Source organism: Scyliorhinus canicula, chromosome 1 (assembly GCF_902713615.1).
Source record: "Scyliorhinus canicula chromosome 1, sScyCan1.1, whole genome shotgun sequence".
In the NCBI taxonomy this organism is placed as follows: domain Eukaryota; kingdom Metazoa; phylum Chordata; class Chondrichthyes; order Carcharhiniformes; family Scyliorhinidae; genus Scyliorhinus; species Scyliorhinus canicula.
The window spans coordinates 123,429,200-123,456,891 of record NC_052146.1 but is presented as its reverse complement, the minus strand read 5'-3'; the positions used below and the strand labels follow the sequence as shown (position 1 = coordinate 123,456,891).

Genomic DNA, 27,692 nt, shown 5'->3' with positions numbered 1-27,692 from the left:
CTGGGACATTTTCCTTTTCCTGTCACTTTCTGGGATTTTTCTTTGCATGGGGCACTTACGGCAATGACTTGCCACTCCCAGTCATCCGACCTAGGTTTTTGTACCTTTCTTTTGTCTCGCTTTATGCACGTCAGAAAATAAGTCCCCGAGGAGACATTTCCTGTTGTGAAATCACCACACTGCCCACTGCAAAATGCAACTTACAGCCTTCCACAATGTGCATCTCTTTCTATGTGAGAAATTAGAAATCGGCAGGGTCCCAATTTGGGACTGTTAATGGTTCAACCAGAGCGAAATTCTATGGTTCATTGAAACCACTTAAAAAGGCCATTTTCACAGTAACTTTATTGCAGTGTTAATGCAAGTCTACTTGTGACACTAATAAAGATTATGATTGTTCGAAACCCATGGGATTTTGTAGCTTTATTCACTGAGCAACTATCTCCCAATACAGGTGGATAATAGAAATCCCAAAAAGGACTTCCGTCCACTCCCAATCCCCACTAAATTGGTCATTTTTGTTGAATTATCACTGCCATGTTTTACTTTCAATTATACCTACCGATTGGTAACAATATTTTTAAAGCTCAACTATTGGAAGATAAGAAAACAAAATGCTAGAGCAGGATATATGACCCTAAAGCCGATTGCGTCCATGGTCCAAGCACAATGTTAATCATCCCCCATGTGTCGTCGAGCTCTCGCCTCCGAGCCAGGTTGTTATTCCAATCAAGGATGATGCACCAGTGCATTACCAAGGTGATGCTACACTGTTGCAAGTGTCATCTTTTGGATGAAACGTTAAATCAAGACCCGGTCTGTTCTTTCCGGTGGGCATAAAGGATCCCTTGATAGGGAGTACAGGGAAATTACTGCTCTGCCCTGACAATATATATCCATCAATCAACATGACGAAGCAGGTTTTCTGGTCATCATCACACTGCTACTTGTGGGATTTGCTTGCTGTGCACAAATTGCCTGCCATCCTATATTACAACAGCAACTACACTTCAAAAGTACTTCCTTTGCTGTAAAGTGTTTTGAGATGTTCGGTGGTCGTGAATATAACTGCTATCAATCCATTTAACCTCCAGGGGCCTATTTTTATTTAAATATTTGAGGCCGGTAGAAAAACGTTCATTGAAGTGCTTCAGGGAAGGGAACTTACCATCGTTACCGGACTCCCAGTCACACAGTACGTGGTCTACACATACTGCCTTTGTAATGTCAAAGATGCTAAAAGAACAAATAACAAATCTTGGGAACCAACTAGAAACTGTGTATTCATCAGCTGATCTTTAATATTCCATGGCTTTGCACTTTCAATTGGCTATCCATGCTTATAAGTTGCTCCATAGACCTCGAGTAATAGCAGTAGTGATGGACCATCAATTCACACGAGTAGAGTTGTAGAAGAGAACAGTGGTTTTAATAAGCTAAGAAGTATGCCAGCCTGCTGCTGCTCCCGCACTGAGAGCTGGCCACAGGTCTGCCAATTATATACCTCCCACGAGGGGCGGAGCCACAGGTAGGTAACAATGAATAAGAACAACAGTGAACATATATACTGTGGTGTACAACAGTAGGACGAATAAAGCAGCATGGGGTAAGTTCAGACTTGCATTGCCTTGTTAGCAATCAGATTATAGGCACCTATTCCAAATCTAAAATGATGTAACTGTCATCTCTGCTCTCCTTCCTAAGGAGGTTAAGTATCACAACAAAATGGTTAGAAGACCAGCTTTCAAATTCAGCAAAAGTACTGACACTTCGCAACAGTTTCACAATATAAATGGAACAGCAGATGGCTTCACCATTTTCATTGGCACGGTCTCAAACTCAAAGTGTGTGCTACCCTTAACAACTAACATGAGCAAAGGAGGTCCAACAGCAAGTTATTACAGCACAAGTCGCTGAAAGCATATTCCAAATGGAAACCATAGAATTTGGGGACGGGAATGGTTTGCTGCTGGTTAATGTTTCTTTTTTTAAATAAATTTAGAGTACCCAATTTGGTTTTTTTCCCCCAATTAAGGAGCAATTTAACATGGCCAATCCACCTACCTGCACATTTTTGGGTTGTGGGGGCGAGACCCATGCAGACACAGGGAGAATGTGCAAACTCCTTACGGACAGTGACCCAGGGCAGGGATTAAACCCAGGCCCTCGGTATAAGGCAACAGTGCTAACCATTGTGCCACCCTAATGTTTCTGAATACAAGATTAATCTTTTTAATATCTAGTGGAATAATTAACGTTCAGCTGGCACAGTCCCACTATAAACTCAAGAATATTTCTCTGGCTCATGAAAACAGATCATGAGCCAATTTGTGAACTGGGAGGAAGGAAACAGAAACTATTAGGCAGTTACATAACTGGCTAGCCCCTCAGTGACGTCATCCAAAAGCACATCAGTCTCCACATCTACATTGATAACACAGAGCTCCACTTAACCACTACCTCCCTCGACTCCTACATTTGTTTCGGCCTATCGAGTCTGCACCAATCCTCTGAAAGAGCAGCCCACCTAGCCCCACTCCCTACCTAACCCGTACATCTCTGGACACTAAGAGGCAATTTTATCATGGCCAATCCATCTAACCTGCATATCTTTGGACTGTAGGAGGAATCCAGAGCACCCGAGAAAACACACACAGACAGGGAGAAAGTGCAAAAGTGCAAACTCCACACAGTCACCTCCACACAGGCCGGAATTTAACCCGGGTCCCTGACGCTGTGAGGCAGCAGTGCTAACCACTGTGCCACTCAAGCTCTGGAATTGCATCTCTAAACTTCTCTAGAAAAAGTAAGAGAGTGTTGGAGAATAGCAGGCCTATGGAACGGGTAACTACCAATGAGGTGAGTGTTGGCCTATTGTCTAGCTTCAAAAGAGAGCTGGTCAATCAGTGGTTGGGGTAGAGACCATGTATTTAACCTATTAGCACCATAAGAGTAGCCCCCCTGGCTACAATCTTCAATCAGACTCCCTCCCCAACATCAGTCTTGAGATTTAATATGGATTTTGCTGTTTCTCAGAGATGATACATTTCTAGTGGGTAAAGGATGTCTAATCAAAATGCTACAGGCATCATGACTGTATTTGGCAGGCTTGATGAACTTGATGGTCTTTCCATACCTATATTCACATCTGACCTCGGAATCTTGAAGCTGTGGCCAAAATTGAAACCTTCCATTCCTTGATTGAAACATCACACACCACGATAAATGCAAACATTCATTAAACAAATGTAATTTAAAAAGGCCTTAATCCAATTTTAGTTCGATTACAATATTTCTTTGAGTGCACTTCAAGTTACAACAGCAGTGAATTAAATTGTTTTACAATGCAATGAGAAAGTTGCTGTGATACTAATGCAGTTATTCCAAGACCATTGAGGATTTAATGTATGAATTAAAGGTGCAGTCAGTTATTACATTGCAGTTGACGCTAAATAAAACTAATCCTTTTGTTTGAACTCGTTCTGTGCTTAATACAGACTTAATTCAGTCTTTTCCATTATTGCTGGCACAAAGTTTCTCTGCAATGCCAGTTAATAGGGTGCAGGGACAGGAGTACTAAAGGAATATTCCAGAAGGAGGCCCAAAGGTCACACATTTTATTCTGTAAATGCATATTTTCTCATAGCTTTAGAAATGTTCCTTTTATGAAATTATCATCGTTAGTTTTCTGCAGCACTAAAGGGGCATATTTGCCTGAATTGTGATGCCAAAACTCGGTTTTATTTCTAATCTTCATGTCCTTTTTGTGAATTTTGAAACTCAACATGGTGCAGTATGTTGTGTTGAAGAAAGGAATATTTTCCATTTCAGGCACCAAACACACACTCAAGAACAAAGAACATTACAGTACAGGAACAGGCCCTTCGGCCCATTCAGATTTCTTATTTAGACTAACTACTTATTGCCCAAACGATCTATATCCCTCCATTTCCTGCATAGTCAGGTATTTATTGGAATACGATCTTAAATTTTGCTATCGTGCCAGCCTCCACCACTTCCACTGGCAACGTGCCCTCGGCACCCACCACCCTCTGCGTGAAAAACTTTTCCCGCACATCTCCCCAAAACTTTCCCCCTCTCCCCTTGAACCTGTGCCCCCTTGGAACGGAGTCTTCCACCCTGGGATAAAGCTTCTGACTATTCACCCTGTCTATACTCTCAGAATTTTGTAGATCTCCATCAGGTCTCACCTCAGCCTCCGTCTTTCCAACGAAAAAAATCCACGTTTATTCAATCTCTCTTCATAGCCAACACCCTTCAGACCAGGCAACATCCTGGTAAACCTCTTTGCACTCTCTCCAAAGCATCCATGTCCTTCTGGTAATGTGGCAACCAGAACAGCGCACAATATTCCAAATGTGGCCTAACTAAAGTTTTATACAACTGTAGGATGACTCTTGTACTCAATGCCTCAGTCAATGAACAGTAAGAAGTCTTACAACACCAGGTTAAAGTCCAACATGTTTGTTTCAAACACTCGCTTTCGGAGCACTGCTCCTTCCTCACCTGAGGAAGGAACAGTGCTCCGAAAGCTAGTGTTTGAAACAAGCCTGTTGGACTTTAACCTGGTGTTGTAAGACTTCTTACTGTGCTTACCCCAGTCCAACGCCGGCATCTCCACAGTCAATGAAGGCAAGCATGCCGTATGCCTTCTTGACCACCTTATCCACCTGCATTTCCACTTTCATGGACTATGGACCTGAATGCCCAGATCTCTCTGTATGTCAATGCTCCCAAGGGTTCTGCCATTTACTGCATAATTCACACTTGAATTTGATCTTCCAAAATGCATCGCCTCGCATTTGTCTGGATTGAACTCCATCTGCCATCTGCCCATCTCTCCAATCTATCTATATTATGCTGTATTCTCTGCCAGTCCCCTTCACTATCTGCAACTCCACCTATCTTAGCGTCATCTGCAAACTTGCTAATTGGGACATCTACATTTTCCTCCAGATCATTTGTATATATTACAAACAACAGTGGTTCCAGCACTGAACCCTGTTCAACACCACTATTTACAGATCTCCATTCTGAAAAACTCCCTTCCACTGTTACTCTGTTCCTATTGCCAAGCCAGTTCTTTATCCATCCAGCTAGCACACCCCAAATCCCATGGGACTTTACCTTTTTTACCAATCTGCCATGAAGGATCATGTCAAACGCCTTACTAATGTCCTTGTAGATAACATCCACATCCTTTCCTTCATCAATTAATTTTGTCACCTCCTCAAAAACCTATGGTAAGACATGACCTTCCCCGCACAAAAACTTGTTGCCTATCACCAAGTCCATTCACTTCCAAATGTGAATAAATCCTGTCCCTCAGTATCTTCTCCAACAGCTTCCCCACCACCGACGTCAGGTTCACCGGCCTAAAATTACCTAGATTATCCCGACATCCCTTATTAAACAAAGGGACAACATTGGCCATTCTCCACTTCTCTGGAACCTTGCCCCAGTTATGTCTTCTCTTACCGCCACAGTAACTTGCGATATATCCCATCAGGCCCAGGGGACTGGTCTACCTTAATGCCTTTCAAAATATCCAACACCTCCTCCTTCATTATGCTGACATAATGACACACCCAGCATTCACAAACCCATTCCTAACCTCAACATCCTTGTGTCCCTTTCCTTGGTGAATACCGATGCAAAGTATTCATTTGGGATCTCACCAACTTCCTGACTCCACGCATAACTTAAGGCCGTGGGATTTTCTTTTGACTGTGCTTGCCAATGACGTTTCCTGGCCTCTTTCAGCCCTCCCAACTCCGTTTGAGTTTGTTCCTACTTTCCCTATATTCTTCAATAGCTTTGTCTGTTTTTAGTTGCCTAGATCTTCTGTATACTTGTTTTTTTCTTTTTGACTAGTGTCTCAATTTCCACGGTCATCCATGGTTCCCTAATCCTGCCAATTTTGTCCTATTTTTGCAGGGACATGCCTGTCCTGCACTCTAATGAACTTCTCTTTAAAAGACTCTCACGTATCAAGTGTGGATTTACCCTCAAACAGCTACTCCCAATCCAAATTCTCCAGCTCTTGCTGAATTCTGTTGTTGTTAGCTTTCCCCCCAATTTTGCACCCTCACTGAAACACCATTCTTGTCCTTATCATGAGTATTCAAAATTTACGGAATTCTGATCACTATTCCAAAAATGTTCCCCTACTGAAACTTTGGTCAGCTGGCCAGATCATTCCCCAATACTAGGTCAGTGAGGCCCCCTCCCTAGTTGGACTATCAACATACTGTTTCAAAAAGCCCACTTGAACACACCTAACAAATTGCTCTCCATCCAAATCTCTGGCACTAAGGGAGTCCTAGTCAATATGGGGGAAAATAAAAATCACCCTCCACAACAACCCAGAATTGGTCTACATATCTGTTCCTCTGCATTCCACTAGCTGTTAGGAGGCCTATAGTACAACCCCAACATTGAGAGTGGCCCTTCCTATTAGTGAGCTGTACACTGCAAGACCCCTCCAAGATATCCTTCATCATCACAGCTGTGATATGTTCCCTAACCAGTAAAGTTTAGTTAGACATGGCGCACATTCTCCTCTCTGCAATGATGTACGTCATCGAACCACAATGTATCCAAACCACTAATGTATCCGTGAGACAATTTCAATTTCCCAAATACCCTGACCTCTCTGTATGCGATTATCACTTTGCTATCAAAATAATGGTTGGTTTGTGCTCCTGGCCAAACTCCGTTTCATACAGGTCATTTCTAGCCAGTGGTGTTGGCGGTGGATGGCAGATAGCCCAGTTGATTAGGTAGCTAGGGTGTGAATCAGATTGAAGCAATCTCACAGGGTTCGATAGTTCAATCCCTGTCCTGGCTGAGGTAGACTTGAGGCCCGCCTCCTCACCCTACCTGTAGCAAACTGTACTGTGACTGACACAGTAAATAATTGCCAAGGACCTCCCTTCAGGCACAGAACAAGAATTCTGCCAGCAGACTGTCAACCCAGGCTGGAGGTGACCCACATTGCAGCAGTTACAGTTCATCATCTGCGCTACTCCACACCCAATCCTTAATTGTTTGATACATTAACATCCAGTCAATTAGATTTCACAACGGATTCATTCTTCATTGCAGTCTGAAGACTCGCAGGATCTCCCATCTGATGAGGCTAGGCCATCCAGAGTTGTACACCCCCTCCCCACCAGCCTAGAGAACAACCGAGACTCTACAACAGTCAATGCGTCACAGCTAATCGCCCGCACATTCTATAAATGCACATACACACAGCTCAGTGGGCGACATTAGTGGACAAGTGTCTGGGGCACAATCTGGTGAGCACCACACAGTTGCTGATGCACATCAGGTGCAGGCAAGAACACCCAAGAGAAACAGCAGTTAGGAGGTCTGCTGGATCCCAGGAAGCAGCTGGGCCCCAGCTAGATGCCAAGCCTCAGGACAAGGTTCTCCTAAATGATAGGACACAGCTGTGACATTCAGGAGGGGTGTCAGTGGCATTCCAGCGACTAAGGCCAATTCAAGACCCAAAGGCTGCAGGCACAGGAGATGATTCCGACAATGCGGCAGCGATGCCAACACTGCTAGGGTGGGGACCACAGTGGAAAGCCTGGAGCATGACGCCCGCATCGAGTGGCGGTGTCCAATGCATTGCTCAGTCTGTGATGACCATGGCTGAGGGCCTTGACATCATGATCCAGTCAGAGGAACATGTCCTAGACACAGGTGGACATTGTTCAGACACTGCAGAGCATGGCCCAGTCATGGAGGAGCATCACCTAGGGCGTCGGCACCATAGTGCAGACAATGGGGATTTTCCAGGACTTGCGGTGCCAGATGTTCAGAGGCCTCTGGAGCGCAGTCCAGCTGCCCCTCCATCCCATGGATTCCCCTAGGGCTCTACAGGCAGAGTCAGGGAAGAGGAAGCACTAGAGGCCAACACGGCGTGCACCTCAAGGGCAGCGGATAGAACAGGGTGGCCTGGCGATGCCAGTGACACCATTAGGATGGACTTGGCCTCCCGGCTTCAGGCCCTCCAGAGAACATCAAAGGCCTTTGCCAAGGGCAAACGCCACAGGGCACAGAAAGCAGCAGGCTGCCTCCACCACTGATGTGCACCTTGAGGACATACCTAGAGTAGCACTGAACCACAAAAGATCAAGACGAGTGAGGGGCACTGAATGGGTCACTATCTGGAGCGAGGAGGAATGGAAATCTGTCACAGTAAAATGTTCACTATTTTTTTAAAATAAGGTATTATTGAGGTATATTATAACAACAACAAAATAAACATTGTACATGAGACTATAAACATAGTGCAAAAGCCGTCTCTCTGCCTTACAGGTCCCATCTTTATTATCCCCCTACTCCAAGCTAAACTAAACCCCCCCCCACCACCACCACACACACACCTTCTACTGACGATTAATTTTCTGCGAAGAAGTCGACGAACGGTTGCCACCTTCGGGCGAACCCTAACATTGACCCTCTCAAGGCGAACTTTATTTTCTCCAAACAGAGAAAGCTAGCCATGTCAGGTAGCCAGGTCTCAGACTTCGGGGGCTTTGAATCCCTCCAAGCTAATAGTATCCGTCTCCGGGCTACCAGGGAAGCAAAGGCCAGAACGTCTGCCTCTTTCTCCTCCTGGATTCCCGGGTCTTCCGACACCCCGTAAGTCGCCACCTCTGGACTCGGTGCCACCCTTGTTTTTAACACCGTGGATGTGAAATCTGCAAACCCCTGCCAGAATCCCCGAAGCTTCGGGCATGTCCAGAACATGTGAAAATGTTCACTATTAAAACATGTAACACCAGATACATATGAAGCCTCTGTCATGTTCATTTTCATAGCAGGCATGCCTGTATTCCCACCCGCTGTTGCCTTCCACTCCACCCACCTCCCCAGGCACAGCGGTCCAAGATCAAATGCCCCGGTGCAGACCCCGTTCAGAGGTTGGGTGTGAACTCGCTGTCAGCAGAAAGACAGGAGTCAGACTTGCAAAAACGAAGGAGCACCAGAGGTTTCCTCACAGCAGATTACCTTTGCTACTGCCCGTCCTCCAGCTCATCCTCCAGCCACTCCTGGAACACATCTTCCAGCTCCTTAGTCAAGGCCGCATGTCCCTCCTCCTCCAGCGTGTTGCCACGCTGCTGTGGCAGATTGTGGAGCACAATGTATACCACCATAAATCGGGAGAGTCTCTGGGGGATGTGCTTACAGGGCACCACCAAAGCAGAACAGGCAGCGGAACTGCATTTTCAGAAGGCCGAAGCACCACTCAATGACAGTTCAGGTGGCGGCCTGGGCATCATTGTAACAGGTCTCTGACTCTGTCTCAGTCCTCCGTACCTGCATCGTCAGACTTGACCTTAGCAGGTAACCCTTGTCCCGCATGAGCCAACCAGTGTCGTGGGGTGTTCCTCAAAGAAATAGGGATCTCCAAGTGCCGCAAGATGTAGCTGTCAGGAACGCATCCTGGGTTGCATTCACACATGTGCACAATTTGGGAGGTGGTGGTTGCACATGATCTGAACATACAGGGAGTGGATCCACTCCCAGATGGCCCTATGTTCGCAGGGTAACATGCATGCCATCAATTGCCCCCTTAATGCAGTAATGGTAGTAAATCCTGCAGCCTGGGCACTTTGGTGGGTCTAGTTCAGCTGGAAGGTGATATAGTTGGAAACCCAGGCATACAGAGCATCCATGATCTTATTACATGGTGGGGCCCGCTCAAGGGGCCAAATAACCTTTTCCTGATCCTTGTTCATATGTTTTAGGTGAATGCAATATTTAAATGTTCTACTGATAGAAGTAGTGATACAAAGCTAAGCCTCAAATTTGCTGTGTATTTTAATATAACCAACATGATACAAACTGTCAGCAGTCTGCAGAAAACCAGAAAAAAACACATTACTTTTAGCCATATCAAAGTATCATTGTATCAGTTACTTGCAAGGTCATCTTGACAATACTGAAACATGCCCTCTATCTTTGAAGCAAGTAAGATTTTCCAAATGCTTGAAGACATTGCCATTGTAAAACTTACTTACTATAAAAGTCACCTCTTGAAGCAAGCTTCATAAATTCAATTTACCTCTGGGATTTAGGTGGGTTTCAAATACACATCGATTGATACCTAAGAATGCACTTCAAAAGGGCAAATTTTGATGTGCCTTGTAATTTTCTGTGGCGGGTCACTGTAGAATCAGAATCAGACCATATGTAGCAATTGAGCCCCGTGTGTCTGTCCCTGCACTAACACCCCACTCACTCTGCTGTTTCTTACACCACAGCCCTGTTTTAAAGGATATACAATGAGCAGGCTTGGAACCAAGTAATGTCTCTGCCAATTAGACTGTTGGGAGTTTTTAAAATAGCTACCACAAAGCTGTACTTGACAGTGACATAATGCCAATACTGCAAGGTATTATGATACCAGACCAGACCCCAACAGTGGCTAGGATACTGTTGAAAGAATGATTCGCTCAGGGAGTGATTGCATGAAAAAGTAAGGTTTTCGTATTTCTAAATCAAAGCTTTACTATGAACATTCTATTAAACTTTTAACTTTATACCCAAAAAGAACTGCTTACAATTACCAACAGCTGTAAAATTTCCCACTAAACAAGAAACATACAGCTCTTAATCCAGCTTCAAATTAGCAGGGCACAGAGTAATACCTGCAGTACAGAACAGATTCTGGCTCTGGTCGGAACCTTTTATTCTGGCTGAATTTCTTCAAATAACTGCTCCAACTAGATTGTGTTTCAACCTCTTCCTCGTCTTCAGACAAGACGGCCAAGCTTTTAAATATTACTCTTTTAAAACAAAAAATATCCTACTTGGAAATTGTGGACTCGAGTCAGGCAAATAACAACTCGGCTCCTCTCTCTCAAAACTTCTCCAAACTCACTGCCTCCCTGCCTTTGAGCTCCACCCAGCAATGAACTAATCTCCCCAAGCTGCAAAACACATTATCTCTGCAAGCTGCTCCGGTCCCCAGGGACTTCCCCAGTCAAACCACTGCAGTAGCCCAGACTGATAAACACATTCCTTCATCAATTTCATCTTCTGGCTGCTGAAAACACCCAGACACTTGCAAACAAATTTATATATTTATTTTTTAAAATACCAACTACAGTCAAACACACACTAACCCAGGTGTTTAACCCTAAAATTTCCCACTTCATATTTAACCAAGTTTTCCTGAAATCTTCCAAGCATCACAAAGGCAATTGGCTAGAAAATTTACCAAAGAAAAATCAATACTACACAATTGGAATTTATCTGTATTTGCTTTGGAAATTGATGCGCTGTGGTTTCGATTGGGAAAGGGTTAAATACCTTGGGAGCCTATTTTCAATTATGGTGTTCAAAGAAGACATCCTTCGTGAAGGGTTTTATTTTCATGGAAAAGACATTTGTACCTTTTTCAAACTGTTCAGCTGTCAGTCCTGGTCATGCATCGCCACCAAGCCAACAGAGAGGAGGACTGGCACACAGATGATTAATTTAATCCATTTTCAAAGGTCTTTCTTTCATCAATCCTGTACTGCTGATCCTGACGAAACCAATGGAGTTTTATTTTTAAATATGCCTAGTTTGTTTGATCTAATGAAAGAAAGATTTGCGATTATCTTGCATCTTCCATGGCCTGAGGACATTCTAAAATGCTTTACAACCAACTAAGTACATTAGAGGTACAGTCACTTTGTAAGACTTGCATTTATGTAGCACCTTTCAGGACCACAGATGTCTCAAAGTGCTTTACAGCCAATGATGCACTTTTGAAGTGGGGTCACAGTTATAATGTAGGAAACATGGCAGCCGATTTGTACCTTGGAAACTCCCACAAGCAATGTGATGATAACAAGATCATCTTTATTTCTTATGATGTTGATTGAAGGATAAATATTGGCCTGGAAATAATTCCTCTTTTCTTCTTTGGAACATGGAGTTGGATTTTCCAGCCAACCCCCTGTGGCGTATTTTCTGGAGGCGGCCCGCCATTAGCTGGTAGCAGGATCTTCTGGACCTGTCAATGTCTATGGGGTTTTGCGGGCCCTGCACCCATCGCTACAGGGGAATGGGAGTGGTGATCTATACTCATTAATAATGGCAATATCAACTGCCACACCACCCTGCATCCCAAACACCCCCTCCCATCATCCCAAGCCAAGAATAAGAAAATGGATATCAGCCATGGTCAAGTCACACAATGTCATCCACATACAGAAACTGCTGTATAAACATTGGAGGAGGAGATACACATTTGTAACAGCATACCATAAATTTGGGACAGAGGTAGAAAGGAAGAAATAGTTGTCTAGAACTTGCTGGAGCAGGGCACCTCACTATGCACCCCATTTGCTAGATTTTTGTTTTCTTCCTCTCACGTCAAAGCATTATTGAAGCAAATTGCTGGTAGTGCAAGCTGATTACAGCAAGGTCAGTGGAGCATGCAGGAACGTACTGGATGACAGGACCAACAGTTTGTCTCCTTAAATCATTTTTTTTAAAGAAAGAAAGAACAGAATAAAAAGGGTGGATTAGAATCAGGCAAAAGAAATACACATTGGATAGAGAGAGAAAAGTAGTCAGAAAAGCAGAAGAAAGAAAAGTTCATTTCAGAAAGAAGAACAACTTACCTGCAGGAATGAGACTCCACGCTTTAAATTTTTCACTTTCTGAGATGAAGAGGATTACTCACATTACAGATTCACAAATTTCATTGTTAAATATGTCCTATGTTTTGAAGACTAGCCTTACTTTCTGCAGCTTATCTGGTTTGATTTAACAATGCAAAAGCAACAATTTTTTCACATTAATGACACAATAGCAACCTCTTGTTTTTGCGATGTTAACAGCAAAGTGGCATAAATCACCTTGCAATTTCTGACAATTTACAACTCCTGGCATATTCTCTTTGTTGCCACAACTTGCCGTGATATTTGCAAACTAATGTGCATTAAACCCATTTACCTTCCCAGCAGTTCAATTGGAATGGGTGTGATCTGTGCCCACACTGCCATTACTTTACCGTAACTGCTGTGTAAATGCCCTTTGTGCAGGTTGATGGGCTTTTCACTGTAGTTCTGACAAAGTAACACCAGTAGAATTGGGAAGGCTCCAAGCAATTTTCTGGCCCATGAATTGATGCAATCTAAATCATTCATGTTGATTTAGGTGGTTGTTTTTGACCGGCGCAGACGTAATGGGCCGAAGGACCTTTTCTGTTGTGTAGACCTCTATGACTATGACTCTCCTCCTGGTTGGATAAAGAGCAGTAACAGCAGAGGTCTAGGACTTGAGCACCTGTTGATCCGCTCCTGAGAGGAAGACACAGGGTGATCTTCGACTGAAGAAACATAATTGGAGCAAATGGACGGTGAAGAAGAAAAAGAAGGTGGAATTTGTAAAATAAATAAATTCAAATGGCATTCCTCATTTCAATTTATTCAGAACCAAAATAGATTAGATTTGGTACCTTGAGTTTGCTGTCAAATTAGCACTGGAGCTCTCAAAAGGATTGTGTCTCTAAATAGGGATTTAATCTGTGGGTCAGGAGATATTAACTTTTTCCTTTGTATGCTTTACACAAGATACTTTTTATGTTAACATTTCTCAGCAAAGGATGATTATTACTATCAAATAAATGAAATATTCACATTCTGAACTTAACATTCCAATGTCACTTTGTCATCCAAAAAGTATTAAAGTATTATTAAAGTATGTACTTTGAAAAATGTACATATCTGTCCCACCAGACTATAATTATCATTATTTGAAAGGGATTAACTAATGCATTTTGACACTCGTACCCAGTTACATAATGGAACATTAATAGTAATGACTTTCCCCCACTAAACCGCACTCTCAGTCTTAATCAACATGGCAGCACTATCAGTGCCATTTCTTCTCCAGAGGCACAGCATAAACTACCTCCTTGTAGGCTTTCAGCAGCTGTGGCACTTCCTCTCAAGCCATTTATGCCACAAAAGTGCCTTTGATAGCAATACACTATTAGCATGAAGATCCATTCTAATGGCCCATCGGATATAAAAAGGGACAGTTCTCTGCAATAATACTTGCACAGGAAATCTAATTCAATTCAAATCATGTTGATGCAATTATCTTCCTGGATGACATCCAGAAAGAGTTATAACTAAAAAAGTGTATTCAGCAAAATCACAGGTACAGCTGAAGATCACTCAAGTGACTTTTCATCAAAACTCTCCTTCCCAACTGTGGTTCATAATTCTTTATTTCTCCCGGTTTACTGAATACATTTGCAGAAATTGGCGTTCAATTTTTCCTTCTATTGTCATACATGATAGGCTACTACTCCCACCCCTGCACAATTTCACTACCAATGAACATTGTCAAAAACAGCTGGAAAGGAAACAGATGAAAATTATCTGAATGGATCCTGGCTGTGAAGCTATGAATAGAGCAAGCTGGATGAACTAAATAGTGTTTTATTTAATATACAGTACAAAAGCACTCAGCAATTGTGATGGGAATAGAACACCTACCCAAAAATCTTGCCAATGTTTCCTTCCCTGAAGTCATTGAGGTAGTAATATGTTTTGGACGATATTGAGAATAGGATCTTCGTCATATTGCCCACTTGTTATATATACATGACTCAATGCTCAGTTCCAATGATAAATGACACTCATTATTAGGTAGGACATTTAACAGACACCCGTGTGATACCCGTCAGACTTATTTCTATCCAATTAACTCATTATTCGAGTAGTCTGTTAAACACCCTTCCACTGTCACGCCCACAAGTGGCTATTCATTATTCTTGAGAGCATTTAGCCAGTGCCAATGGACTCGCAAAAGATGAGGAAGGATACGAGAGGGTGTAGTTATCACCGTTACTTGCATGCCTGCAATTCCTACAATCAAAGGTCACCGGGGACAATTTTACCACCTCCAATGAGGTGTACTGGTACAGCACAGACCAAGAATCAAAACTGGGACTTTTCTCAACTGAGCCATCTGGGCATTAATTATGGCCTAGCCTTTATTGGAAATTCCTTGACCATTGACAAATTGGTGGTCACCAAAGCTAAACTCATCACAGGCCCACAATTTCCCTAATCCAGGGACATCAGGCCACACACTGTTCTCTCTATTGTAATAACATAATAATATTTAATGTCACAAGTCAGCTTACATTAACACTGCAATGAAGTTTCTGTGAAAAGCCCCAAGCCGCCACATTTCGACGCCTGTTTGGGCACAAAGAAGGAGAATTCAGAATGTCCAAATTACCTAACAGCACCTCTTTCGGGACTTGTGGGAGAAAACCGGAGCACCCAGAGAAAACCCAGGCAGACACAGGGAGAACATGCAGACTCAACACAGACAGTGACCTAAGCCGGGAATCGAACCTGGCACCCTGGCACTGTGAAGCAACACTGCTAACCACTGTTCTACAATGCCGTCCGCACTGCCCAAAATTACCATCCTGCCGTTTCTCTCCAGTAGCAGAGAAGAGCTGAACACCTCGAGTTTCATCACCAAGAGCAAGCTGAAGCCAAACGTAAACAGAAAAAGGAGTTTGTGCAACCCGGGAAGCCCACCGATCCACTTATCCAACCATCATCTGCACCGCCTGTGACAGAGACAATAGGTTGCATATTGGACTCCTATGTGGAAGTAAGTCATCCTTGACTCAAGAAGGGCTGCCTACAAAGGGAAGGAACACCAGGCGGCAGTTATCTCAAGGGGGAAAGTGTCCAACTTACTAATCACTCTCCTGCATGCTACATGTTTCTATTTGTGACTTTGACTACCCTTAACAAGTGAAAGCAAACATTTCAGAAAAGAAATGTGATAATACAAATGCCCACGTTTCCCTTCCATAGTGGATATGTTCCCTTCCAACCTTGATATGTTAAATCTGATAAGTTAAACTCCCGATAGTACTACAATGAAGTTTGCAGGAGGAACTAATTGTATTGGGTTTATTTACACATGTATATATCCTCTGAAAAAAGATTTTCTTGTCCTCTATACAGGAGAAATGTTTTTGAAAAAAGCTCTCCATAAAATGGGACCAGAATTCAAACCAATAACGGGCTTTACTTACCAAATAGGTTTCAAACAACATTAACGTTGCCCCTTGACCGAGATGTGGTAACCCTCAGGTGAAATCACCACGAGTCAGCTCTCTTGCCTGCAATAGGGAGAGCAGCCTATGGTCATTTGGGGTTGTGATGACTTTTGTATGCCTTACAAATATGAAATACTTTCAGAATGTTTGAAAGGCAACATGGTTTAAAATCTAGGCTGCCACTCCAGTGCAGTGCAGTGCTGGAGGGAGTGCTGTACTGTCAGAGGTAATCTTTCAGATGAGGCATTAAACCAAAGCAACAGTTGCCCTCTTAGGTGGTGGAAAAGACCTGGAGCACCATTTTTTTTTAAAAAGAGCATGGACATTATCCCCGGTGTCCTGACCAATATTTATATTCTAACCAACATGACTAAAATAGATTAGATGGTCATTATCACATTTCTGTTGCAGGAGCTTGCTGCGAGTTTCCGATAACAGGAACTACACTTCTGTAAAGTACCTAATTGCCTGAAAAGCCCCTGGGACGTCCTGGGGTGATGAAAGGCTCTCTATAAAATGCAAGTCTTTATTTGAAACATGGTACAATGAGTAGTTCCATTATTGCTATTACGAAATAGCCTTTCAGTTCATTGCACTCATCTCTACAAACTGTTCTTGTAAAAAGACTTGCATTTAATCACGACTTTCAATGCTCTTCACATATAATTATTTTGTAGTATCTCAACTATTAAAAGTAAGCACAGCAGGAGTCGGTATAATCTTGATGTAACTCAGGAACAGGCTGCAACATTACAGAGCTCCATACTGCCCCAATACGAATCTGCTTCAGGAGAATATCTACCCACAAGCAGGCCCACAACTCCAAACTGTGTTTTCATCCAAATGGGAAAATCCTGATTCTGGCTCTTCCAGGAAGTCAGTCTGCCAAGAAATTCCCAATAAATGCTGGCCTTTCCAGCGACACTCGCATCTGAAGAACGATTTTTTAAAAAACTCCCCAGCAGATATTGTTGAGTCTCCAAAAACAGCTGGAAATGTGAATGAGCCAATATTTACACAGTTTCAGTACGAACATTGGCGAGGCCAACAGAATAACTCTGTAATCGCAACTGAACCAAGTGGCGTCAACAGTGGGATGGGTTCATTCCCACACTTAAAAAAAAACCTTATTAAAATAGTTAACCAAATAAATTAGTTATAAATAGAACAAGCTATTACAAAATGACGTGTTAAAATGCATTCAAAAATCGAATTGCTCCGACCAGACAAGTTCGTCCAAGATCTTAAAAGACCCTTGAAGCCAATGCAAAACATATACTGACGTGGAATATTTTTCCACCACTTCACTTAGCATTTCACACAGCAACACCCAGGTCCAATTTAAATCCCATGATTTACAATGCATGTGATTATCATGCAGTCACTGAGTGAAACTCAAATATTAGTTGGAGCTATCATAGCGCGGCGGGGGGGGGGGGGGGGGGGGGGGGCGATTTTAAAAAAAACTTCTGCCTCAAAACCATTTAGAAATTTCCACGCCTACATTTCCAGAATGACTTCCAAAGCAATTACTATGCTTAAGCACCAGTTGGCCCACTGATATGTAATTGCAATCCGTTGACTCGCTCCCTTGCTTCTAAATTAATCCGAGCAAGGAGCCGCTGTCCTGGATTATTGGGGGGGGGGGGGGCTGACACCAATTCGACTGAAATAAGGCGGCTGTGTGACTGGCGAAAGAGGGAATCGTGGCAGAGGGGACATGTTCTCCTTTATATCGGGGAGAGGGAGAGGAAGCGAGAGGGGGGGGGGGGGGGGACAGAGGTGGAAACAGCTTCCTAAATCTGACACTGGTCATCCAGAATACAATTCATGCAAGTTCAGCACCCAGTATTTTTTTTAATGATAAAGTATTGCGTCGCTTACCCGAGTGATGAAAATGAAACAGCAGAGAAAAATGCAATCTTTCTGAGCTGGATGGGGAATTGGGTTCAAATCAAGGCAGGAATTCCCTTGTAATTCACACATCCAAACCGCGTCATTCTGTGCAAGGTTTCACCAGTGACACAATGTATCGGGTACCAAGACAGCGACTTCAGCGCCACCACCGCGGCAGGGTGGGGGGGGTGGGAGGAGGCGCGGTCACTGCGGAGGAAATTCATCAGAATCTAAGCAAGCGTCCACCCTTTGCTGCGGCCAGCGCCCTTCGCTCTTGCACCCGACTTCCAGTCGCACCGCCCCCTAAAAGAAATGTCCGGTGCCCGGTTTTCGATGTGTATATCTGTGGCCACCCCTCCTGTCTGGGACTGGTGGCGCGCTCCACAACAATGCCCCCCGCCCCCCATGTATTTGCATTCTAGCAGCGTTGCCAACTACAATACATGGAGCAAATGCAGATTCAGATGAACGGGAATTTGGGATGACAGCACCAGACAGGCGCACACAGTTCAAATCCTCACGCACGCCTACTTTCGTTGAATGTCCGTGCAAAAAATAAATAAATAAAGCAAAAGCTGCACGATTGGGAACCATTGTTTTCTTGTCTTGAATGTGTCGAACTGTGAGATTGAGTGGAGATCTTGGATCTCCGGCACGGTTGCTGTCTCCAGATCTCGGAGGCAATTCCTGTAGGTTTTCCCTCGAGGGCTGCAGATGACAACTAAGTATTAGAAACCCCATGGAGAAAAAGATGAAGCCGAATTTTTAAACTTTACAAATTGTGACTTTTTGGGACTCCCCCTCCGCCATATTTTGTGGTATGAGGGTTGCTGGCTTGACCACCATTTGTTGCCCTTGAGAAGTGGTGGTGAGCTGCCTTAAACCGCTGCAACAGGTAGGTGCACCACAATGCTGTTAGGGAGGGAGTTCCAGGATTTTGACCCAGCAACAGGGAGGGAATAGATGGGGACTAGCAGGTAGTGGTGTTCCCATGTCTCTGCTACCCTTGTCCTTCAAGATGGTAGAGGTCGTGATTTTGGAAGGTGCTGTTGAAGGAGCCTTTGTGAATTCTGCAGTGCATCTTAGGCATGGTACACTGTGCCATGTGAGAGTACCTTTAAGAAATGAGTGCTTAAGAATTGTACCTTTAAGAAATGAGTGTTTAAGAAATGTACCTTTAAGAAATGAGTGCTTACAGTGATGTCAGAGTGGAGCTGGGCTGTCTGTCAGCTTTTTACTTTTGTTTTAGGCTGTTTGCTGCTGGGTGTGTTTTAGTTTTGTTTTCAGTGTTGGAGCTGAAGCCAGATACAGCAGATGTATTGCTCTTCTCTCTGCCATGAAAAGACTATCTCTTGATCATTTGGTGAATTCTGAATTATAAATGTTTTCAGTAGTGATTTTAACCTGATGTGCTTCTGTTAAAGGTTTTGTTTTTAACTCGTATAGATGTTAAAAGGAAAGCTTGAAGGATTACTTAGTGTTGTAGTCATTGGAGTTGTATTTTAATTAATGGTTGCGAAGATGTTCACTGTATGTTTTAAAAAGGTTAACTTGACTTCATAGAATAAACATTGTTTTGCTTTAAAAATTACTTTTCCATTTCTGCTGTACCACACCTGTAGAGTGGGCCATGTGCTCCCCATACCACAATCTATTAAAAGTTGTGGGTCAGGTGAACTCCATGATACACTTTGGGGTTCTCTGGCCCATAACAAATTGGGGGCTCAAAGGGGATAAAAGTCTATCTATTGGATTGGCTTTGTGAACTGAAAGACAGTGAGGGGTGAGCATATTGTGGTTGCTTATCAGGTGTGGTATTCTAGTTTAGGTGGGGAGTGTGTTGCCGACAATGGCTCTTTCAGAAGCTCTGAAGTTTTTGGGGGTGGAGATGGTCACACACAGTATCTTACAGACAGAGACTAAAAGCAAGCTGTTAGATTTGGCAAAAACATTCCAGTTAACATCACCTGACAAAATGTGACAAGATGAGGTAATTGTGGCGGTGGCTAAACATTTAAAGTTGCCTGAAACACAGTTTCACTCATTGGAAATGGCAAAAATTCAGTTACAAATTAAACAAATGGAACATGAGAAAGAATTAAAGCAGTTTGAATAGGAAAGAGAGGAAAGAGAGAGAGAGGAAAAAGTAAAGGAGAGAGAAGAAAGGAGAAAAGAAAGAATAGCCCTAGTAGAACAAAAAGAAAGAGAAAGGGAGATACAGATCATGGAAAAAGATAAAGAGAGAGAGTTTGAACTTCAGAAAATGGCCATGAAACATGACAGTCAGTTAAAATTGGCAGACGAAAAGGGAAACGTACAGTTGGATGATACTGACGAGGATAGTGACAAAGAGCGTCAAAGTCGAAGGCTTGGTGGGGATCTAATTAAATATGTCCAAGCATTGCCAAGGTTAGACGAGAAAGCAGTGGAAGCCTTTTTCTTTTCATTTGAGAAGGTAGCTAAACAAATGAAATGGCCACAGGACATGTGGGTATTACTGATTCAAACAAAGCTAATAGGAAGGGCTAGTGAAGAGTTTGCATCACTACCTCAGGAGGTATCAGGGACATATGAGGAGGTGAAAAAATCCATCTTAGGCGCATATGAACTTGTGCCTGAAGCCTACAGACAAAGGTTTAGAAATTTAAGGAAAGAATTTGGTCAAACATACATGGAGTTTGAAAGGCTCAAACAGAGTAATTTTGATAGGTGGATAAGGGCTTTGAAAATAGATCAAACGTATGAAGCTCTCATAAAAAGTTTGGAGGAGTTTAAAAATTCAATTCCTGATGTAGTGAGAACTGATGTGGAAGTGCAGAGGGTGAAAACTGTGAGGTTAGCAGCAGAAATGGCAGATGATTATGAATTAGTTCATAAATCAAAGCTCGGTTTCTGACATCAGTTTCAGCCTGTGAGGGATAGAAACTGGGGACATGAAAAATACTCAAGTGTAAAGGTAAAGGTGATCTGATGGGAGATAACAATGAGAGTGTACCTCAGATTCAAAAAGAAATCCAGGAGGGTGGAAAAGAAATTAAAAGTTTCAAATGTTTTCACTGTCATAAACTAGGCCATGGAGTGGAGTGCATCAGGGAGGACCTCCTGCCAGCGAGAGGCTGGGAGGTTCCTGGACCGTAGGGCCAGTTGGACGGCCCTCCATACCGTCCCGTTCTCTCTCTCTACCTGCCCGTTTCCCCGGGGATTATAGCTGGTTGCCCTGCTGGAGGTGATACCCCTGCTGAGCAGGAACTGACGCAGCTCATCACTCATGAATGAGGATCCCCTGTCACTGTGGATATAGGCGGGGAAACTGAACAGAGCGAAGATAGTGTTAAGTCTTTGACGACGGTGGCAGACGTCATATCGGGCATGGGATGGCGAAGGGGAACCTGGAGTACCCATTGACCACACTGAGAATATACGTGTTTTGGTCGGTGGAGGGGAGGGGCCCTTTGAAATCCACACTGAGGCGCTCAAAGGGGTGGGAGGCCTTCACCAGGTGCGCACGGTCCGGCCGGTAGAAGTGCGGCTTGCACTCCGCACAGACCTGGCAGTCCCTGGTGATTGTCCGTACTTCCTCGACGGAGTAGGGCAGATTACCTTAATGAAGTGGTACAACCGTGTGACTCCCGGGTGACAAAGGCTGTCGTGCAGGACCCGGAGTCAGTCTACTTGTGCACTGGCACATGTACCTCGGGATAGGGCATCTGGGGGCTCATTGAGTTTGCTGGGGCGATACAAAATCTCGTAATTATAGGTGGAGAGCTCGATCCTCCACTGCAAGATTTTATCGTTTTTGATCTTGCCCCGCTGTGTGTTATTGAACATGAAGGCTACCGACCATTGGTCAGTGAGGAGAGTGAATCTCCTGCTGGCCAGGTAATGCATCCAATGCTGCATAGCTTCAACGATAGCTTGGGCCTCTTTTTCGACGGATGTGTGCCGTATTTCTAAGGTATGAAGGGTGCAGGAAAAGAATGCCACGGGTCTGCCTGCCTGATTGAGGGTGGCGGCGAGGGCGACGTCCGATGCGTCGCTCTCTACTTGAAAGGGCAGTGTCTCGTCTATTGCGTGCATCCCGGCGTTGGCTATATCAGCTCTGATACAGGCGAAGGCCTGTTACGCCTCGGCCGTCAGGGGAAGGTGGATGGACTGAAGGAGTGAGCAGGCCTTTTGGTACCCAGTTTGGGACCCACTGGGGGTAGTACGAGAAGAACCCCAGGCAGCGTTTGAGAGCCTTGGGGCAGTGAGGCAGGGGAAGCTCCATGAGGGGACGCCTGCGGTTGGGATCGGGCCCCAGAACTCTGTTCTGGACCACATAGCCGAGTATGGCTAAGCGGGTCATGTTAAACACGCACTTCTCCTTGTTGTAGGTGAGGTTGAGGAGAGTGGCGGTGCGGAGAAATTTGGCGAGGTTGGCATCGTGGTCCTGCTGGTCATGGCCGCAGATGGTGACCATGATCAGCAGGACCACGATGCCAACCTCGCCACATTTCTCCGCACCGGCACTTGTCTAGGTACGGGAAGGTGACCCGCAAACCGTACCGGTCGACCATTCGGTCCATCTCCCATTGGAAGACCGAGACCCCGTTCGTGACGCTGAAGGGAACCCTGAGGAAGTGATAGAGACGACCGTCTGCCTTGAAAGCGGTGTATGGACAGTCCGACTTACAAATAGCGAGCTGGTGGTAGGCGGATTTGAGGCCTACCATTGAGAAGACCCGGTACTGTGCAATCTGATTGACCATATCAGATATGCTTGGGAGGGGGTACACTTCTAGCTGCTTGTACCGATTGATGTTCTGGCTGTAGTCCATGACCATTCTGTGTTTCTCCCCAGTTTTAACGACGACCACTTGGGCTCTTCAGGGGCTGTTGCTGGCCTCGATGATGCCTTCCCGAAGCAGCCGCTGGACCTCGGACCTGATGAAGGTCCTGTTCTGGGTGCTGTACCATCTGCTCCTGGTGGCGACGGGTTTGCAATCCGGAGTTAGATTCGTGAAGAGGGAAGGTGGATCGACCTTTAGGGTCGCGAGGCCACACACAGTGAGGGGTGGTAGGTGCCCGCCAAATTTGAGGGTTAGGCTCTGTAGATTGCACTGGAAGTCCAGGCCTAGGAGTAGGGCAATGCAGAGGTTAGGGAGGACGTAGAGGCGGAAGCCGCTGGACTGTGGGTGTGACCGTACAGTAGCCCTGGATCGGGACGGAATGGGATCTGGAGGCCAGAGAAATTCTTTGATAAGCGGGGTGTACCGCGAGGGAGCAGTGCCTTACCGTCTCCGGGTGTATGAAGCTTTCGGTGCTCCCGGAGTCCAGCAAGCAGGAGGTCACGTGATTGTTGATTTTCACAGTGGTCGATGCGGTGGCCAGGTTGTGTGGACGAGACTGGTCAATCGTTACTGAGGCGAGTCGCAGTCAGTCGTCACTGACGGTGGATAATGGGGAGACTGGGGGGCCCAGGTCCTGGAATGCTGTCGGTGTCCATGTCCCGTGAGGGAGACAAGGTGGCGGTGCCTGAAGTCCCTGCAGGGGACAAAATGGTGGCACCCATGGGCTGCACGTTGTGGGGGTTGGACAAGATGGCGGCGCCCACTGGCCGCGCGTGGCCCAGGATGTTGAAGATGGCGGTGCCCCCTGGCTGCGTGTGGCCCCGGGAGGTGAAGATGGCAGCGCCCACTGGCCTCGCGTGGTCCGGGGAGGTGACGATGGCGGTGCCCACTGGCCGCGCATGGTCCGGGGAGATGCAGATGGCGGCGCCCATTGTGTGTAGACTAGAGGGATGGGGGCGATAGCAGCGGCTGCGCGGGCCTTGCACACTGTGGCAAAGTGCCCCTTTTTGCCGGAAGCCTTGCAAAGGGCAGTGCGGGCCGGGCAGCGTTGGCGCGAGGGTGCTTCTGCTAGCTGCAGAAGTAACATCGGGGACTCCCGGGCTGTCGTGTGACGCAGGCGTACTGGCTGGGTAAGGCCCCCGCTGGGGCAGGCGTCTGTGGGGTCACGAGGCCGGAGGGGTGAGCCGCGCGGCTGCTGGGGTAGGCCTGAATGTTACGTGAGGCAACCGTCATGGAGAGTGCTAGCTTCTTTGTCTCAGCTAGGTCGAGCGTGGCCCCTTCCAACAGTCTCTGGCGTATGAAGTCCGACCCAATCCCCATTACGAACGCATCGCGCATAAGAAGGTTGGAATGTTCGGTGGCCGTAACGGCCTGACAGTCACAGTCCCGGACGAGTGGGATTAGGGCCCGCCAGAAGTCTTCTATGGACTCACCAGGGAGTTGAGAACAAGTGGCGAGTACGTGCCTGGCGAAGAGTGTGTTTGTTTTCTGTGCGTAGTTTTCTTTGAGGAGCGCCATGGCGTCTGTGTAGTTCGGGGCATCCTGGATCAGCGGAAACACGTTAGAGCTCAACCTTGAGTACAGGATCTGTATCTTCTGAGTCTCCAGGACAGGGGTGGGTGCTGAGTTGATGTCGGCCTCAAAGCAAGCTAGCCAGTGATTAAAGTCCTTTTTGGCTTGTTTGACTGCGGATCCAGCTGCAGGCGATGTGGTTTGATTCAGAGGTCCATCTTTTAGAAAATCTTGTAGCAATATTGTGGCACGATCAATTGGACAAAGACGATAGTTGATTCCAACTGAGTCTTTATTGCTCTAAGATGTGTGCCCTCCCACAGCAGTTGGCGAAATGGCTGCTAGCTGGAGGACACGCATATTTATACAGGAGGCAGAGACTACCGGCGAACCTGTAATACAGGTCCTACCGTACATCACCTAATACAGGTGCAACAGTGGTTTACCACACTGTGTACCAAGGAAGACAATAGGGGTGTTCCCCAATCGGAAACCCTGGCTCAGCCAAAAGGTCCACGCCCTGCTAAAGTCCCGGACAGAGGCGTTCAGCTCTGACGACCCTGACCTACATGAGAAATCGATATATACATATGATATATGGCGGAGCTTCGTCAACTTTTTAAAAAATAAATTTAGAGTGCCCAATTCAATTTTTTCCAATTAAGGGGCAATTTAGCGTGGCCAATCCACCTACCCTGCATATCTTTGGGTTATGTGGGCGAAACCCACGCAGACACGGGGAGAATGTGCAAACTCCACACGGACAGTGACCCCACAGCCGGGATCGGCGCCGTGAAGCAACAGGGCTAACCCACTATACCACCGTGCTGCCCTGAGCTTCGTCAACTTAGTATCTCTTTAATAACAATCCTTATTGGTGTCACAAGTAGGTTGGGGCAACCAACATGTCAGTCCCTGCTTAGGCGGCTTTTATGCTCAGTTTAACGAGCCCCAGTTGAGTGAGCCTTTTCCCCTTAATGGGGAAGCCCGCACTCCTCGTGCCTCACAGGGAGATCAATAATGGTTTCCCAGTGGTCCTGGTGGGACACCCATTAACTCTGTTTCGCTCTCCATGGGTACTGCCAGACCTGCTGAGTTTTTCCAAAATGTTCTGTTTTTATTTCAGATTTCCAACATCCTCAGTATTTTGCTTTTTATACCATTGCCTTCTGACCTCTCCAGCAACTCATCTAGCTCCTCACTCCATCTCTCTCTCTCGCTCCATCTCTCTTCCTCGCAACTGTGTGAGACTTAATCGGGTTGCTCATGACCTCGATGCCATATTTGTTCCTGAGATGAGCTTCTGACCACATACCCACAGAATCTTTGCAGTGCAGAAGGAGGCAACCCGTTGAGTCATATCCATTCCATTATTTAGAGTCTATGATATTACCCAATTATTCTCTTCCTTAGCTCATCAGCTGCTGAAACCCTCTTTCAAACCTTTGTTCCCTTTAGACCTGACTATTCTACGACCTGACTACAAGTCTCCTGGCCCTGATGGAATGCATCCCAGAGTGCTAAAAGAGATGGCTAGGGAAATTGCAAATGCACTCGTGATAATTTACCAAAATTCACTAGACTCTGGGGGGGTCCCGGTGGATTGGAAATGAGCAAACATGACACCATTGTTTAAAAAAGGAGGTAGGCAGAGAGTGGGTAATTATAGGCCAGTGAGGTTAACTTCGGTAGTAGGAAAGATGCTGGAATCTATCATCAAGGAAGAAATAGCGAGGCATCTGGATAGAAATTGTCCCATTGGGCAAGGTCGTGCCTAACTAATTTAGTGGAATTGTTTGAGGACATTACCAGTGCAGTAGATAACGGGGAGCCAATGGATGTGGCATACCTGGATTTCCAGAAAGCCTTTGACAAGGTGCCACACAAAAGGTTGCTGCATAAGATAAAGTTGCATGGCATTAAGGATAAGGTAGTAGCATGGATAGAGGGTTGGTTAATTAATAGAAAGCAAAGAGTCGGGATTAATGGGTGTTTCTCTGGTTGGCAATCAGTAGCTAGTGGTGTCCCTCAGGGATCAGTGTTGGGCCCACAATTGTTCACAATTTAAATAGATGATTTGGAGTTGGGGATCAAGGGCAATGTGTCCAAGTTTGCAGATGACACTAAGATGAGTGGTAAAGCAAAAAGTGCAGAGGATACTGGAAGTCTGCAAAGGGATTTGGATAGGTTAAGTGAATGGGCTAGGGTCTGGCAGATGGAATACAATGTTGACAAATGTGAGGTTATCCATTTTGGTAGGAATAACAGCAAACGGGATTATTATTTAAATGATAAAATATTAAAACATGCTGCTGTGCAGAGAGACCTGGGTGTGCTAGTGCATGAGTCGCAAAAAGTTGGTTTATAGGTGCAACAGGTGATTAAGAAGGAAAATGGAATTTTGTACTTCATTGCTAGAGGGATGGAGTTTAAGACTAGGGAGGTTATGCTGCAATTGTATAAGGTGTTAGTGAGGCCACACCTGGAGTATTGTGTTCAGTTTTGGTCTCCTTACTGGAGAAAGGACGTACTGGCACTGGAGGGTGTGCAGAGGAGATTCACTAGGTTAATCCCAGAGCTGAAGGGGTTGGATTATGAGGAGAGGTTGAGTAGACTGGGATTCTACTCGTGGAATTTAGAAGGATTTTTTTTTTTTAAATTTTTTAAATTTAGATTACCCAATTATTTTTTCCAATTAAGGGGCAATTTAGTGTGGCCAATCCACCTACTCTGCACATTTTTGGGTTGTGGGGGTGAAACCCACGCAGACACGGGGAGAATGTGCAAACTCCACACGGACAGTGACCCAGAGCCGGGATCGAACCTGGGACCTCAGCGCCATGAGGCGGTTGTGCTAACCACTAGGCCACTGTGCTGCCCCGGAATTTAGAAGGATGAGGGGGGATCTTATAGAAACATATAAAATTATGAAGTGAATAGATAGGATAGATGCGGGCAGGTTTTTTCCACTGTTGGGTGAAAGCAGAACTAGGGGGCATAGCCTCAAAATAAGGGGAAGTAGATTTAGGACTGAGTTTAGGAGGAACTTCTTCACCCAAAGGGTTGTGAATCAATGGAATTCCTTGCCCAGTGAAGCAGTAGAGACTCCTTCATTAAATGTTTTAAAGATAAAGATAGATAGTTTTTTGAAGAATAAAGGGATTAACGGTTATGGTGTTTGGGCCGGAAAGTGGAGTTGAGCCCACAAAAGATCAGCCATAGGGGGGAAATGGAGAACTTCCTCGATAGATTGAGGTTCCCAAAGGTCCAGGAGGAACGGGTGGAGGGGCTGGGGGCGCCGATAGAGCTGCAGG

At 45.2% G+C, this 27,692-nt stretch overlaps 1 protein-coding gene across 4 annotated transcripts in view; it reads right to left on the bottom strand.

Annotated features, from left to right (window-relative positions):
- The window catches only part of LOC119967142 (cAMP-dependent protein kinase inhibitor alpha-like), a 157,954-nt gene extending 139,640 nt beyond the window's left edge, over window positions 1-18,314 (bottom strand). The window contains exons 1-2 of one of the 4 annotated variants that reach the window (XM_038799304.1): window positions 18,026-18,314; window positions 16,118-16,204 (exon numbers count right to left, since the gene is read on the bottom strand). The gene's annotated coding sequence lies outside the window, so the exon portion shown is untranslated. The remainder of the gene's footprint in view (window positions 1-16,117; window positions 16,205-18,025) is intronic. The other 3 variants (XM_038799296.1, XM_038799314.1, XM_038799287.1) reach the window with 3 other exon arrangements.
- Between the last annotated feature and the right edge of the window lie 9,378 nt (window positions 18,315-27,692).